A 16367-nucleotide genomic window follows, 5' to 3' on the forward strand; every position below is an offset into this window, starting at 1 on the left:
GTTAGAGCGACGGACGTTACAGAGGGACGTTAGAGCGACGGACGTTACAGAGGGACGTTAGAGCGACGGACGTTACAGAGGGACGTTAGAGCGACGGATGTTACAGAGGGACGTTAGAGCGACGGATGTTACAGAGGGACGTTAGAGCGACGGATGTTACAGAGGGACGTTAGAGCGACGGATGTTACAGAGGGACGTTACAGAGGGACGTTAGAGCGACGGACGTTACAGAGGGACGTTAGAGCGACGGACGTTACAGAGGGACGTTAGAGCGACGGATGTTACAGAGGGACGTTAGAGCGACGGATGTTACAGAGGGACGTTAGAGCGACGGATGTTACAGAGGGACGTTAGAGCGACGGACGTTACAGAGGGACGTTAGAGCGACGGATGTTACAGAGGGACGTTAGAGCGACGGACGTTACAGAGGGACGTTAGAGCGACGGATGTTACAGAGGGACGTAGGGAGGGAGGTTAGAGGGAAGGACACTTCTAACTCTAATTTTTTCAAATTTTTCACACTCTGTTTCTAATGACAAACAGCAGCTTAGACAGGACGTATCGTCCAGGATCTATAAACCTCCCTGCAGCTTAGACAGGACGTATCGTCCAGGATATAAACCTCCCTGCAGCTTAGACAGGACGTATCGTCCAGGATATAAACCTCCCAGCAGCTTAGACAGGACGTATCGTCCAGGATCTATAAACCTCCCTGCAGCTTAGACAGGACGTATCGTCCAGGATCTATAAACCTCCCTGCAGCTTAGACAGGACGTATCGTCCAGGATCTATAAACCTCCCTGCAGCTTAGACAGGACGTATCGTCCAGGATCTATAAACCTCCCTGCAGCTTAGACAGGACGTATCATCCAGGATCTATAAACCTCCCTGCAGCTTAGACAGGACGTATCGTCCAGGATATAAACCTCCCTGCAGCTTAGACAGGACGTATCGTCCAGGATATAAACCTCCCTGCAGCTTAGACAGGACGTATCGTCCAGGATATAAACCTCCCAGCAGCTTAGACAGGACGTATCGTCCAGGATCTATAAACCTCCCTGCAGCTTAGACAGGACGTATCGTCCAGGATCTATAAACCTCCCTGCAGCTTAGACAGGACGTATCGTCCAGGATCTATAAACCTCCCTGCAGCTTAGACAGGACGTATCGTCCAGGATCTATAAACCTCCCTGCAGCTTAGACAGGACGTATCGTCCAGGATCTATAAACCTCCCTGCAGCTTAGACAGGACGTATCGTCCAGGATCTATAAACCTCCCTGCAGCTTAGACAGGACGTATCGTCCAGGATCTATAAACCTCCCTGCAGCTTAGACAGGACGTATCGTCCAGGATCTATAAACCTCCCTGCAGCTTAGACAGGACGTATCATCCAGGATCTATAAACCTCCCTGCAGCTTAGACAGGACGTATCGTCCAGGATATAAACCTCCCTGCAGCTTAGACAGGACGTATCGTCCAGGATATAAACCTCCCTGCAGCTTAGACAGGACGTATCGTCCAGGATATAAACCTCCCTGCAGCTTAGACAGGACGTATCGTCCAGGATATAAACCTCCCTGCAGCTTAGACAGGACGTATCATCCAGGATCTATAAACCTCCCTGCAGCTTAGACAGGACGTATCGTCCAGGATCTATAAACCTCCCTGCAGCTTAGACAGGACATATCATCCAGGATCTATAAACCTCCCTGCAGCTTAGACAGGACGTATCGTCCAGGATCTATAAACCTCCCTGCAGCTTAGACAGGACGTAACATCCAGGATCTATAAACCTCCCTGCAGCTTAGACAGGACGTATCATCCAGGATCTATAAACCTCCCTGCAGCTTAGACAGGACGTATCATCCAGGATCTATAAACCTCCCTGCAGCTTAGACAGGACGTAACATCCAGGATCTATAAACCTCCCTGCAGCTTAGACAGGACGTATCGTCCAGGATCTATAAACCTCCCTGCAGCTTAGACAGGACATATCATCCAGGATCTATAAACCTCCCTGCAGCTTAGACAGGACATATCATCCAGGATCTATAAACCTCCCTGCAACTTAGACAGGACGTATCATCCAGGATCTATAAACCTCCCTGCAGCTTAGACAGGACGTATCATCCAGGATCTATAAACCTCCCTGCAGCTTAGACAGGACGTATCATCCAGGATCTATAAACCTCCCTGCAGCTTAGACAGGACGTATCGTCCAGGATCTATAAACCTCCCTGCAGCTTAGACAGGACGTATCGTCCAGGATCTATAAACCTCCCTGCAGCTTAGACAGGACGTAACGTCCAGGGTCTATAAACCTCCCTGCAGCTTAGACAGGATGTAACATCCAGGATCTATAAACCTCCCTGCAGCTTAGACAGGACGTAACGTCCAGGATCTATAAACCTCCCTGCAGCTTAGACAGGACGTAACGTCCAGGATCTATAAACCTCCATGCAGCTTAGACAGGATGTAACATCCAGGATCTATAAACCTCCATGCAGCTTAGACAGGACGTAACATCCAGGATCTATAAACCTCCATGCAGCTTAGACAGGACGTAACGTCCAGGATCTATAAATCTCCATGCAGCTTTCAGGAGAGAGTGAGTGTGTTCCAGGCCTAATGGGGTTGCGTTGGGGTTGTTGTCACGACGCCACCGGCGCAAATCAAAGCAGGGGTTCTGGGAAAATGGCTGTAGATAGGCCATTTAAGCACTTGAGGGAGTGAAGGCGGCCCACTCCAGCTAAGTGATTGGGTAACGAGGCAGCGAGATAGAAGAGCGAGAGGAGGGGGAGTAGAGGGAGAGGGAGAAAAGGCTGGAGGGATTCAGAATCCTCACGTCACAGCTGAAAGGTGAAGAGGTGATAGCAAAGGAGGGGAAGAGAGAGAGAGCGAGAGAGGGGGGAGAAACAGGTGTGAAGGAGTCTTTATAATCCAAAAGGTCACAGGCACTCTCTTTTCTGAATCATGGGAATTGACAGGTTTTGTCTAGGTTATTATAAGGTTATTTTAAGGTGTTTTCTGCAGTACAAAGGCCATATGTGGTCATGGTTTTCAATCGAGTCTACTTACGACACTGCTTTGATGTTATAAAGGAAAAACTCCCCCATTTTGAATGTTATTTCGTTTTTTGTGCATCTCTGAGCGATGCGTAATGCAAAGCTCATCATAGCGGCTGTATTTCTGTCAGCTATAGCTATTTCTGTCAGCTATAACAGCTATGGCTCAGATAGACGTGAAAACATGAATGATATGCCGTTTTTGTGAATCTCAGAGATTTTCTATCAATTCCGGGGGGGCATTTCAAAATGGGTGAATCTTTCCTTTAAAGCAAACGAGCCAATCTGATTTCTAACAAAATGGCCATTGGTTTCGCTGTGGTTGACATAAAACTACAGTACAGTGAAAAAGCATTTGCCTCCTTCCTGATTTCTTATTTTTTTGCACATTTGTCACACTTAAAATGTTTCAGATCAAACCAATGTAAATATTACACAAAGATAAACTGCATTTTGTGTTTACTTGGTTTAAGTGATGATTTTATTTATTAAGGGAAAAAAGCTATTCGAACCTTCATGGCCCTATGTGAAAAAGTAATTGCCCCCTAAACCTAATAACTGGTTGTGCCACCCTCACCACCCTCAGCAGCAACAACTGCAATCAAGTGTTTGTGATAACTGGCAATGAGTCTTTCACATCGCTGTGGAGGAATTTTGGCCCACTCTTCTTTGCAGAATTGTTATAATTCAGCCACATTGGAGGGTTTTCGAGCATGAACCGCCTTTTTAAGGTCACGCCACAGCATCTCAATCGGATTCAAGTCCGGACTTTGACTAGGCCACTCCAAAACCTTAATTTACTTTTTTTTTAAGCCATTCAGAGGTGAACTTGCTGGTGTGTTTTGGACCATTGTCCTGCTGCAGAACCCAAGTGTGCTTCAGCTTGAGGTCATGAACAGATGGCCGGACATTCTCCTTCAGGATTTTTTGGTAGAGAGCAGAATTCATGGTTCCATCAATCACAGCAAGTCGTCCAGGTCCTGAAACAGCCCCAGACCATCACAATACCACCACCATATTGGACTGTTGGTATGATGTTCTTTTTCTGAAATGCTGTGTTACTTTTACGCCAGATATAACGGGACGCACACCTTCCAAAAAGTTCTACGTTTGTCTCGTCAGTCCACAGAATATTTCCCCAAAAGTCTTGGGGATCATCAAGATGTTTTTTGCCAAAAGTGAGACGAGCCTTTATGTTATTTTTGGTCAGCAGTGGTTTTTGCCTTGGAACTCTGCCATGGATGCCATTTTTGCCCAGTCTCTTTCTTCTGGTTGAGTCATGAACACTGACCTTAACTGAGGCAAGTGAGGCCTGCAGTTCTTTAGATGTTGTTGTGGGTTCTTTTGTGACCTCTTGGATGAGTCGTCCCTGCGCTCTTGGGGTAATTTTGGAAGGCCGGCCACTCCTGGGAAGGTTCACCACTGTTCCAAATGTTCTCCATTTGTGGATAATGTCTCTCACCGTGGTTCGCTGGAGTCCCAAAGCTTTAGAAATCAAATGATCACTTAAAAACTGCATTGTGTGTTGGGTTATCTCTGTGTAATATTAAAATTTGTTTGATGATCTGAAACATTTAAGTGTGACAAATGTGAAAAGAAATAAGAAATCAGGAAGCGGACAAATACTTTTTCACAGCACTGTAAATCTAAGAGCTGAATGCTGCATTTGAGGTACACATATTTACTGGGTCGAAGGTCAGACAGAAAAGTACAGCAGGTCACGGCTACAGGCCACACACACACACTCCCTCAACGTGATCAAGACAAAGGAGATGATTGAGGACCGAGCACGCCCCCATTCTCATCGACGGGGCTGCAGTGGAGCAGGTTGAGAGCTTCAAGTTCCTTGGTGTCCACATCACCAACAAACTAACATGGTCCAAGCACACCATTAGTCGTGAAGCGGGCACCCCTCAGGAGACTGAAAAGACTTGGCATGGGTCCTCAGATCCTCAAAAGGTTCTACAGCTGCACCATCGAGAGCATACTGACTGGTTGCATCACAGCCTGGTATGGCAACAGCTCGGCCTCCGACCACAAGGCGCTACAGAGGGTAGTGCGAACGACCCAGTACATCACTGGGACCTCTATACCAGGCGGTGTCAGAGGAAGGCCCTGAAAATTGTCAAAGACTCTAGCCACCCTAGTCATAGACTGTTCTCTCTGCTACCACACGGCAAGCGGTACCGGAGCGCCAAGTCTATGTACAAGAGGCTTCTAAACAGCTTCTACCCCCAAGCCATAAGACTCCTGAACATCTAGTCAAATGGCTACCCAGACTATTCACATTGCTCCCCACACAACTGCCACTCTCTGTTGTCATCTATGCATAGTCACTTTAATTAACTCTACCTACATGTACATACTACCTCAACTAACCGGTGCCCCGGCACATTGACTCTGTACAGGCACCCCCCTGTATATATTGTTATTTTTTACTGCTCCTCTTTAATTACTTGTTACTTTTATCTCTTATTCTTATCCGTATTTTTTTAAACTTCACTGTCGATTAGGCTCTCTTAAGTAAGCATTTCACTGTGACTAATAAAATTGGATTTGATTTGACAGGGGGCTGTTACGGAGACCGTATTACCGCCACACCAGCAGTCACGAGTTATGGCGGCAATCAAATTTCACATGACCATTTAGTCACAGCAATTAGGCTTCTCAAAGCTCTGATGCTGCTGATGGTCGTTAGTAGTCTACCAAACTTGCTAACTGCCTGGTACTCAGCACTCTATTGTACCTCTAATCCCTCTGACATCAATGCAAATGTCTTCGAAAATCTAATCAAAGACTTCATAAGAGCCCATGAGCTCATGTTGCACAACAATTCTATAGGCTATGCAACTGAGTGAGAAAACAAGAGTTGATGGCCTCTACTAAAAAGAGGATCCCATCAGCTTTCTATAGGCTAGATCTACTATATTTATTTCTCAACTTCCCTAATCTTAAGCACATTGCTTCTCTTTACAACAGAAGTATAGCCTACCTGGCTGGCATGAAAATTAACCAAGGGAAATGGGTCCTCCATTCACTATTTATAGACATGTCTTTTTTTCCACTGCCCTTTTTTTGGGGGGCATGACAATGGTCCATTCTTAATCAAAACAAATGTCACATTTTTACCTAGTATATGTAAAGAGAAGAATAAATAAAGAATAGTCTGATAGGCTAATATTGTCACCAATCACTTGTGAATGATATATGATGCCCAGTTTAAGGCAAGAAACAGCACAGGCATTTTTTTGTGACTTTTTCAAATCATAGTCCCACACCTCATGTAGCCTACCCCATAGGCCTATATGTTTGGATAAGGTTTGTATCACAACTAAAGTGAACAAGTAACTTCTTAAAATGAAGCGCATTAATCCGCTTTACAAGGGGTGTAGAGCCTAACTGGCATACATCATACATCATGTTTGGGAAAGATAATTTTCACCATAAAAATGCACTTTTATAATAAAAGGCATGACATTCATAATCACATTCGTGGTCACCGTTGAAAATTGTGTTTTTCTGCTAATGGAACATTCACTGTTATAGCCTACTGCTGCTGTGCTTATAATGTGACGAAATTAGCATAATAGTTTATCAACATTTGAAGCTCAACGTTCTGATCTGTTGCATCAGGCTCATTGCTTAAAACAGGTGTTTTGATGCTAGTGGTTGTATTAAATATCTCACACCTGTCTCAGACTATGTTTGGAATTAGTGATGCACCGACATTACATTTTTGGCCGATACCGATAACCGATATTTTCCTTGCCAAAAAAACGGAAACAGATCTTTTTAGTGTTCGCGGCCTTAAGCATTCTAGTACAGTTTAATAGTTAAAACACACACATGGACGCAGCAGTCTAAGGCACTGTATCTCAGTGCAAGAGGCATCACTACAGTCCCTGGTTCGAAAACAGGCTGAAACCGGCCGTGATTGGGAGTCTCATAGGGCGGCGCACAATTGGCCCAGCGTCGTCCAGGTTTGGCCGGGGTAGGCCGTCATTGTAAATAAGAATTTGTTCTTATTAACTGACTTGCCTAGTTAAAAAGGTTACACACAGAAAAAAGTTATTTTGTTTGGCATTTACGTATGTCCCCATTACCAGTAAAACATCATCGAAACCTATTTCTTCACTTACTTGCTGTGCTGTTTCGTTGTTCATTTGCTCAGTCGTTTCAATCTCAACCAGGATTTCAATGCAACGCCATTTGGGTCTTTGCGTGTCAAAAAACATACAATTTAACACTATTTGACGTGTCAAATAAGCTTGTTGACCAATCAGGACCTGAATATAATTGCACGTCAGATAAAAATGTAACGGGTTCATACATTTTTTTACCTAGTTATTACACATTGATTACACTATCACTCGTATTTCATGTCACAACGATTCATCGATACGTATGCTATGATGCTGGTGAAGTTGTCTCGTGCACCTTCAGTGCAGGTCATTAAATAAAAGCTAGCTAGCTCATGGATCCAAACGATGTTCTTCCCCAAAAAACATAGCAAAACGACAACCTGTTTCTATATAGCTAGGTGTCATCTAAAATAACCCTCATTTATAAAGACAGTTCTTATTTGATTAATGATGGATTAACCACAATAGTGGACTTTGCGGTTAACCTTCAAAATAAAAGTATGGCATAATTCTACTATTTGAATTCATTTGCATCAATGTCAATGACAATTTTATTTTGAAGGCAGACTGCAAACTCCACTATTGTGCCTAATCCTTTTTGTGGCTAGCTTCACAAAACATAACCCCTTTCTGGTCGAGCCTCACTAACCAGATGTAGCTAGCTGGCTGCTTATAACGTTAGCTTTGGGCAACAGGGTTAAGTAGCTGGCTAGCTATTTATTTTCATGAACTGAAGTTCAATTTCAATGTGCGAACAACAAGTGGCAACCTAGCTAATATAATACTGGTTAAATAAAAGGTGAAATATATGTTTTATATTTTTTTTTAAATGTTACTGTGTAACTCCAGTAGGGCAACATCTGAAAAATAGAGCACTTGGTAGTGTGTACCGGTGCTCAACCAGTCGGCGAAAGCCAACATCACCCACAACAGAGAACGGTTGATTGTCAAGGGCAATGAATTACATTATCTTGGCTTTAATGGATTTCACCTTTGAGATGTCTCGCTGAAATTTTGTTACTCTTTTCAAATGACTGCTCGACTTGCTGACTGCTCGATCCACACAGCAGACATTGTGAGCTAGTTTAGGAGCGCAAAACGTTACATGGCGTCATTCCGTCATGTACCTACGTTATATAGGTATGCACGTCAGCATTGACATCGGTTTTGCAAATCGGGGCGTTAAACTAGACTTCGGCCGATACCGATGTTGGCATTTTTAGCTAATATCGTCCAATTCCGATATGTTCACTGATATATCGTGCATCCCTATTTGGAATATTTATTTCTAGAACAGAATTGAATAGCTCAACTGTTGTACTATGGGGGATAGTATATTGACATAGGCTAGTACTTTTGCTGTTTGTTAGGTCGCCTCATCTTGTTGGCTGGCGAAAAGTAAACGTGGACAGTTATTCCAAAATCTTCAATATGCACCTCGGAATTGTATAAGGACTCACGCAGTTGCATCCCTGATGTGCTTGTCTTCACTTGTAGCCTGTGACAAATACCCAATCAAGTATTGTTCCTTGTCAATCATTGGCTTATTGGTGAAATCAGAAATCAGACAATATCTTCTTTAAGTAAATCAATCAAACCTTTATTCATGTAATTGCATACAGAAGTTGCCAATGGAAACACAGCCTGTATGTTTCAGAGAAAGTTCTGCACCCCACCTAAGGGCGCAGATGATTTTATACATGTGATCACTCCCTAGTGGTATGATCACCTACGTCAATGTATGTGTGTATCAATAAGCGGAGGTTACCTTATAAGGCAAATCCCGAAAGAAAGAAATTCTCACTCCAATACATTTTTGTAAAAAGTTAGCAAAAACAGATAAGATCTTGCTACCATGGAAAGGAAAATACCTGTCCATTTGTGGAAAACTCACCCTGATTAACTTTAGTCATATCAGTTTACCTATTTGCTTATGGTTTTGCCTACACCTAGTGACCTTCTTTTAAAAATTATATGAACAGAAAATATTTCATTTTATTTAGAATGGCAAGCCAGACTAAATTAAAAGGGCCTATTTAATAACGAATATGAATTCGGAGGGCAGAAATTATTAAATATTAAAGCTTTAGACCTCTCACTAAAGGCATCAGTCATACAAAAGTTACACTTACAGTTGAAGTCGGAAGTTTACATACACTTAGGTTGGAGTCATTAAAACTCGTCTTTCAACCACTCCACAAATGTATTGTTAACAAACTATAGTTTTGGCAAGTCAGGTAGGATATCTACTTTGTGCATGACACAAGTCATTTTTCCAACAATTGTTAAAGACAGATTATTTCACTGTATCACAATTCCAGTAGGTAAGAAGTTTACATACACTAAGTTGACTGTGCTTTTAAACAGCTTGGAAAATTCCAGAAAATTGTCATGGCTTTAGAAGCTTCTGCTAGGCTAATTGACATCATTTGAGTCAATAGGAGGTGTACCTGTGGATGTATTTCAAGGCCTACCATCAAACTCAGTGCCTCTTTGCTTGACATAAAGGGAAAATCTAAATAAATCAGCCAAGACCTCAAAAAAAAGGAGAAGCGTTCTGTCTCCTAGAGATAAACGTACTTTGGTGCGAAAAGTGCAAATCAATCCCAGAGCAACAGCAAAGGACCTTGTGAAGATGCTGGAGGAAACAGGTACAAAAGTATCTATATCCACAGTAAAACGAGTCCTATATCGACATAACCTGAAAGGCCGCTCAGCAAGGAGAAGCCACTGCTCCAAAACCACTATAAAAAAGCCAGACTACGGTTTTCAACTGCACATGGGGACACAGATCGTACTTTTTGGAGAAATGTCCTCTGGTCTGATGAAACAAAAATAGAACTGTTTGGCCATAATGACCATCATTATGTTTGGAGGAAAAAGGGGGAGGCTTACAAGCCGAAGAACACCATCCCAACCGTGAAGAACGTGGGTGGTAGCATCATGTTGTGGGGGTGCTTTGCTGCAGGAGGGACTGGTGCACTTCACAAAATAGATGGCATCATGAGGTAGGAAAATGATGTGGATATTTGAAGCAACATCTCAAGACATCAGTCAGGAAGTTAAAGCTTGGTCGCAAATGGGTCTTCCAAATGGACAATGACCCCAAGCATACTTCCAAAGTTGTGGCAAAATGGCTTAAGGACAACAAAGTCAAGGTATTGGAGTGGCCATCACAAAGCCCTGACCTCAATCCTATAGAAAATTTGTGGGCAGAACTGAGAAAGAGTGTGCAAGCAAGGAGGCCTACAAACCTGACTCAGTTACATCAGCTCTGCCAGGAGGAATGGGCCAAAATTCACCCAACTTATTGTGGGAAGCTTGTGGAAGGCTAACCGAAACGTTTGACCCAAGTTAAACTATTTAAAGGCAATGCTACCAAATACTAATTGAGTGTATGCAAACTTCTGACCCACTGGGAATGTGATGAAATAAATGAAAGCTGAAATAAATCATTCTCTCTACTATTATTCTGACATTTCACATTCTTAAAATAAAGTGGTGATCCTAACTGGCCTAAAACAGGGAATTTTTACTAGGATTAAATGTCAGGAATTGTGAAAAACTGAGTTTAAATGTATTTGGCTAAGGTGTTGTATATTTACCCAAAAATATAACGGTGGATTGGAAATGAGACTATCACATTGATAGAATCAACAATCTATCCTCAATATTAAAGCTGATCCACCCCTTAATTATATATATATTTTTTAAAGTGACATTAATAACTCTAAATGAAGCATATAGGAGTACCGGTTTCTTTGTTAACCGCTCAACACAGAAAAGCTGCGTGTGCTCACTCCCTCAAATCATTTGGAGAAAACATCCTTTCCATTTTATTCGGCTTTGTTCCATTATATTCTTTATACTATAAAATAATATAAAATAATCCCACGGAATTCTAAGCATACTTCGTCTGCTAAATGACCTGGTGTAGCCCACAGCCATAGCCAGATAAGGACAACTTAAAAGTTATCCTCTCTCAACGAACCCTGGTGTTGCCCACAGCCATATGGCATAGCCACATCATATTACATGGATTTATTAGACTTTTTAATCATTTAGATGTTCCAAAGGTGGCTTGTTAGGCTCTGTGTGTAGAAGCCAGGAGATGCTAAAATGTGTTCATGTTAATTAAACGGTCAATTACCGTGAGGCCGGCAGCTATTTGTTTGACAATAACCGACTGATGAAATTTCATGACCTCCACACACACACACACACACACACAAATGTGCTTACCCAAGACGCTGCCCACACACACAATCCTGTCTGTTTAAATAATCATTAACTCATTCAGGCCCTGAGTAAATGTTTGTCCAAGAGTCACTAATCTGAGGCACACACACACACACACACACACACACACACACACACACACACACACACACACACACACACACACACACACACACACACACACACACACACACACACACACACACACACACACACACACACACACACACACACACACACACACACACACACACACAGAGAGGGAGTGAGGCATGCAGATTCTATTGTTCTTCCTCTTCCCAGTTGAGCTTTGCTGTAGTTGAACCAGGTGAGGTCATCTCTATCTTTCTCACACATTCACACATTCCAGAGCCTGCCCTGCTGGTGGCCCATTGGCCCAGACCATTCCAGAGCCTGCCCTGCTGGTGGCCCATTGGCCCAGACCATTCCAGAGCCTGCCCTGCTGGTGGCCCATTGGCCCAGACCATTCCAGAGCCTGCCCTGCTGGTGGCCCATTGGCCCAGACCATTCCAGAGCCTGCCCTGCTGGTGGCCCATTGGCCCAGACCATTCCAGAGCCTGCCCTGCTGGTGGCCCATTGGCCCAGACCATTCCAGAGCCTGCCCTGCTGGTGGCCCATTGGCCCAGACCATTCCAGAGCCTGCCCTGCTGGTGGCCCATTGGCCCAGACCATTCCAGAGCCTGCCCTGCTGGTGACCCATTGGCCCAGACCATGAACTGACCTGCTTACTTACACTCTTAGGGCAAGGCTGGTGAACGCACACCTCTAATAATCTTGGGTGATATACCGTTTATACCGTATACCGGGGTATTTCGAAGTGCCGATGGTATGATTTTAAATAGTTTAAAATTGTAATTTTGTTTGGGGGGGGACATCCCAGCCGTGCGGTGTATGCTGGGTTGTGTGATATACTTAACTTCTAATATAATCAGTGGCATAACTACCAGAAATCTAAGATGTGTCAAATACATGATATCCAGCTCAGGGCTCCAGCTATGCATCTGGTTTGCTAACCTGCTAGCTAAGTGGCTCTATGTTAAGATCAAGCTTCTTAGTCAGAGCAGAGACATTCAACCCCCCTCCTGGATCAAAATCCCCGTTGCCTAAATTGTTTTGCACTTCCGGTAATACCGTATACCCCGGTCTAGTAGAGCAACGGTATGACGGCATGTAAATGTGGATACCGTACAACCCTAACCTCCAATAGTGAAGCCTCAAGCCAACAAAGCTACACTTATCTGTTATGAATTACATCAGGGGTGGGCAACTCCAGTCCTCCAGGGGCCTGATTGGTGTCACAGTTTTGCCCCAGGGCCCCAGCTAACACACCTGACTCCAACAATCACCTAATCCTGATCTTCAGTTTAGAATGCAATAAGATTAAAATCAGCTGTGTTTGCTAGGGAATAGTGACGTTTCAAGCCAACAAAGCTTCCCCTCGTGTGTTATGTATTACAGGGTCCATCTCCTGCCATTGCAAGTTAAGCTACTAGGTTCTACCTACTTGCCATCATCCGGAGTGTAAATGGAGAGGTTTAGGTGTTTTTACAGAGGCATCTTCCACTTCCTGCTGTCTGCTGCAGTCAGACACCTGCAAGGCAGCAGTCTGAGGCCAGATCATTTTTTCTGGGATCGGAAATGTTAATATGTGCCTTACAAACTGGGATATCCAACATACAAGCTTGAGTATTCAAAGTTCTCTCTCTAACAAACAGGCAGCTAGACCATACACAGTGTCCTAGCGTACTAAAAGTTTAATCAAATTAATAACGTTTATTTTAATTTTTAAACACGCCAAGTCAACCCTCTCTCACTCAGGACCATCATGGAGTGATTGCAGTGAGTACTTCCTCAAAGTCTGCGTTTTTCCCCTCTGGCACTGTGACACTGAGGCTGTCTCCCAAATGGCACCCTATTCCCTACAGAAGCACCATAATAGTGCACTAGATAGGGAATAGGGTGCTATTTGGAACGTAACCACTGAGTGGACGTAAAGCAGGAAGTGTGTCGAGGAGGTCAGCCAAGAGCTACTGCCGTTATCACTAAATCAGGAATGAAAAAAAGGAGGGCAGGCTTACAGCACAACCCTGGCTTGGCAGACTGGGAACTGATTTAGAACTCTGTGATACATCTGAGCCGGTTCTGATTAAAAGGGCAATCTGGTGGAAATTATTCTCTGAGACTGACTTTGTAGGGATGGTGTTAAAACCACAATAAACCTCTCGACTCTGCTAAAGAAATAGTCTTGACCCCAAATGGCCTACCGGGCCTCACAAGGACATACAAATCCTTAAAAATATTGTATTGGCTGTTGGTTTGGGTCAACTGAGAATTGGGTGGTTCCTTCCTTTACAAAAAACGATGAACTATTTTCAAAGTAGCACTGTCATAACATACCAATCTGTTATGTGATGAGATACAGTGCATTCAGAAAGTATTCAGACCCCTTGACTTTTTCCACATTTTGTTACATTACAACCTTATTCTAAAATGGATTGAACTACTTTTTTCCCTCATCAATCAACAGACAATACCCCAAAATGACAAAGCGAACAGGTTGACATTTTTGCAAATGTATAAAATAAAAAAATAACTGAAATACCTTATTTCCATAAGTATTCAGACCCTTTGCTATGAGACTCGAAATTCAGCTCAGGTACGTCCTGTTTCCATTGATCCTCCTTGAGATGTTTCTACAACTTGATTGATTTCTGCAGCATTGAAGGTTCCCAAGAACACAGTGGCCTCCATTATTCTTAAACAGAAGAAGTTTGGAACCACCAACACTCTTCCTAGAGCTGGTCGCCCGGCCAAACTGAGCAATTGGTGATGAAAGGCCTTGATCAGGGAGTTGACCAACAACCCGGTGGTCACTCTGACAGAGCTCCAAAGTTCCTCTGTGGAGATGGGAGAACCTTCAAGAAAGACAACCATCTCTGCAGCACTCAACCAATCAGGCCTTTATGGTAGAGTGGCCAGGTGGAAGCCACTCCTCAGTAAAAGACACATGACAGCCCACTTGGAGTTTGTCAAAAGGCACCTAAAGACTCCCAGACCATGAGAAACAAGATTCTCTGGTCTGATGAAAGCAAGATTGAACTATTTGGCCTGAATGCCAAGTGTCACGTCTGGAGGAATCCTGGGACCACCCTACGGTGAAGCATGGTGGTGGAGGCATCATGCTGTGGGGGCAGGGACTGGGAGAATAGTCAGGAGGGAAAGATGAACGGAGCAAAGTACAGAGATATCCTTAATGAAAACCTGCTCCAGAGCACTCAGGACCTCAGACTGGGGCGAAGGTTCACCTTCCAACAGAACAACGAACCTAAGCACACAGCCTAGACAACGCAGGAGTGGCTTCAGGACAAGTCTCTGAATGTCCTTGAGCGCCCAGCAAGAGCCCGGACTTGAACCCGATCGAACATCTCTGGACAGACCTGAAAATAGCTGTGCAGCAACGCTCCCCATCCAACCTGACAGAGCTTGAGAGGATCTGCAGAGAAGAATGGGAGAAACTCCCCAAATACAGGTGTGCCAAGATTGTAGTGTCATACCCCAAGAAGACTCAAGGCTGTAATCACTGCCAAAGGCGCTTCAACAAAGTACTGAGTAAAGGGTCTGAATACTTATGTAAATGTGATATTTAAGTATTTTATTATTATTTTTTTGCAAAAATTTCTAAAAACCAGTTTTTTTTCTTTGTCATTATGGGGTATTGCATGTAGAACAATGTAATCCATTTTAGAATAAGGCTGTAACATAACAAAACCATGTAAGAAGTAAAGGGGTCTAAATACACTATAGTTATGCCCACTAGTGTAGATCCTTCATGCTTCCTATTCATGTCTTCCCAACCAGCTGGATCACCAGAGAGAAGGAACAGAAATATCAGTTGGCTGCATGCCGCTCAGTGGGGCACAACTCCAACTGACAGTACAATACAGACTAACTGACAATTGCAGTTCAAGTAATGAATCCATTTAAAAGAACGAGGCAGTAACTTGGCAACCGAACGTCAACATTAGAGCAAAAGTTATTCTCTCTAGAAAGGTACGAGTCGTTTCACACCGCAGTCGGTCTCTCTTCCTGTCGGTCATTGTGTCTTCTTGATAGACGGCTCCATTGTGACAAACGCACAGTTACAAAGCATGATTGGAACAGAGCCAAATTACTCTTACTAGTTCATCTAGGCCTAATCAACAAGCACTTCACGAGTAGAATCAGTTATTTTAGTGTTGGGCTGGAACAAAGATGTGCACAGCACAACCAGGGATCCTCCAGGACTAGGAGTTGAAAACCATACAAGGTTAAAACATGACAGAAGCAAGACGCTGCGCCGTGGCCCTCAACCAGACGCGGCGCCGTGGCCCTCAACCAGACGCGGCGCCGTGGCCCTCAACCAGACGCGGCGCCGTGGCCCTCAACCAGACGCGGCGCCGTGGCCCTCAACCAGACGCGGCGCCGTGGCCCTCAACCAGACGCTGCGCCATTGTCCTGCGCCACTGCGCCGTGCGCCGTGGCCCTCAACCAGACGCTGCGCCGTGGCCCTCAACCAGACGCTGCGCCGTGGCCCTCAACCAGACGCGGCGCCGTAGCTCCCAATCCAGACGCTGCACTGTAACCCTCAACAAGAGGTTTCCTCTAGATTAAAAACTGAGGCCTTCCCAGTCCCTCCAGCCTGGAGTGCAGAACCATGTCCAGGTCTTTCTCTAATCCCATCTGTTTCCTCTGCTGCTTGTGTGAACTTTGGACGTACAGGGGGTGTACCAGCTGGGGCCATGGAGAGAAACAGTGCAGTTTTGTTTAGTTTGACATCCTGGTTCTTTTAATGGATTCTACACCAACAACAAGCAAGGACAACTTCGATTCATCCATCTTCACGGACCATCGTGTTTGGAT

The 16367-nt window shown here is 44.2% G+C and overlaps 1 protein-coding gene across 1 annotated transcript in view; it reads right to left on the reverse strand.

Annotated features, from left to right (window-relative positions):
• LOC139582537 (signal-induced proliferation-associated 1-like protein 1) overlaps nt 1-16367 on the reverse strand; it is a 246065-nt gene that overhangs the window by 205345 nt on the left and 24353 nt on the right. The window lies entirely within an intron of this gene.

Source organism: Salvelinus alpinus, chromosome 8, assembly GCF_045679555.1.
Source record: "Salvelinus alpinus chromosome 8, SLU_Salpinus.1, whole genome shotgun sequence".
NCBI lineage: Eukaryota > Metazoa > Chordata > Actinopteri > Salmoniformes > Salmonidae > Salvelinus > Salvelinus alpinus.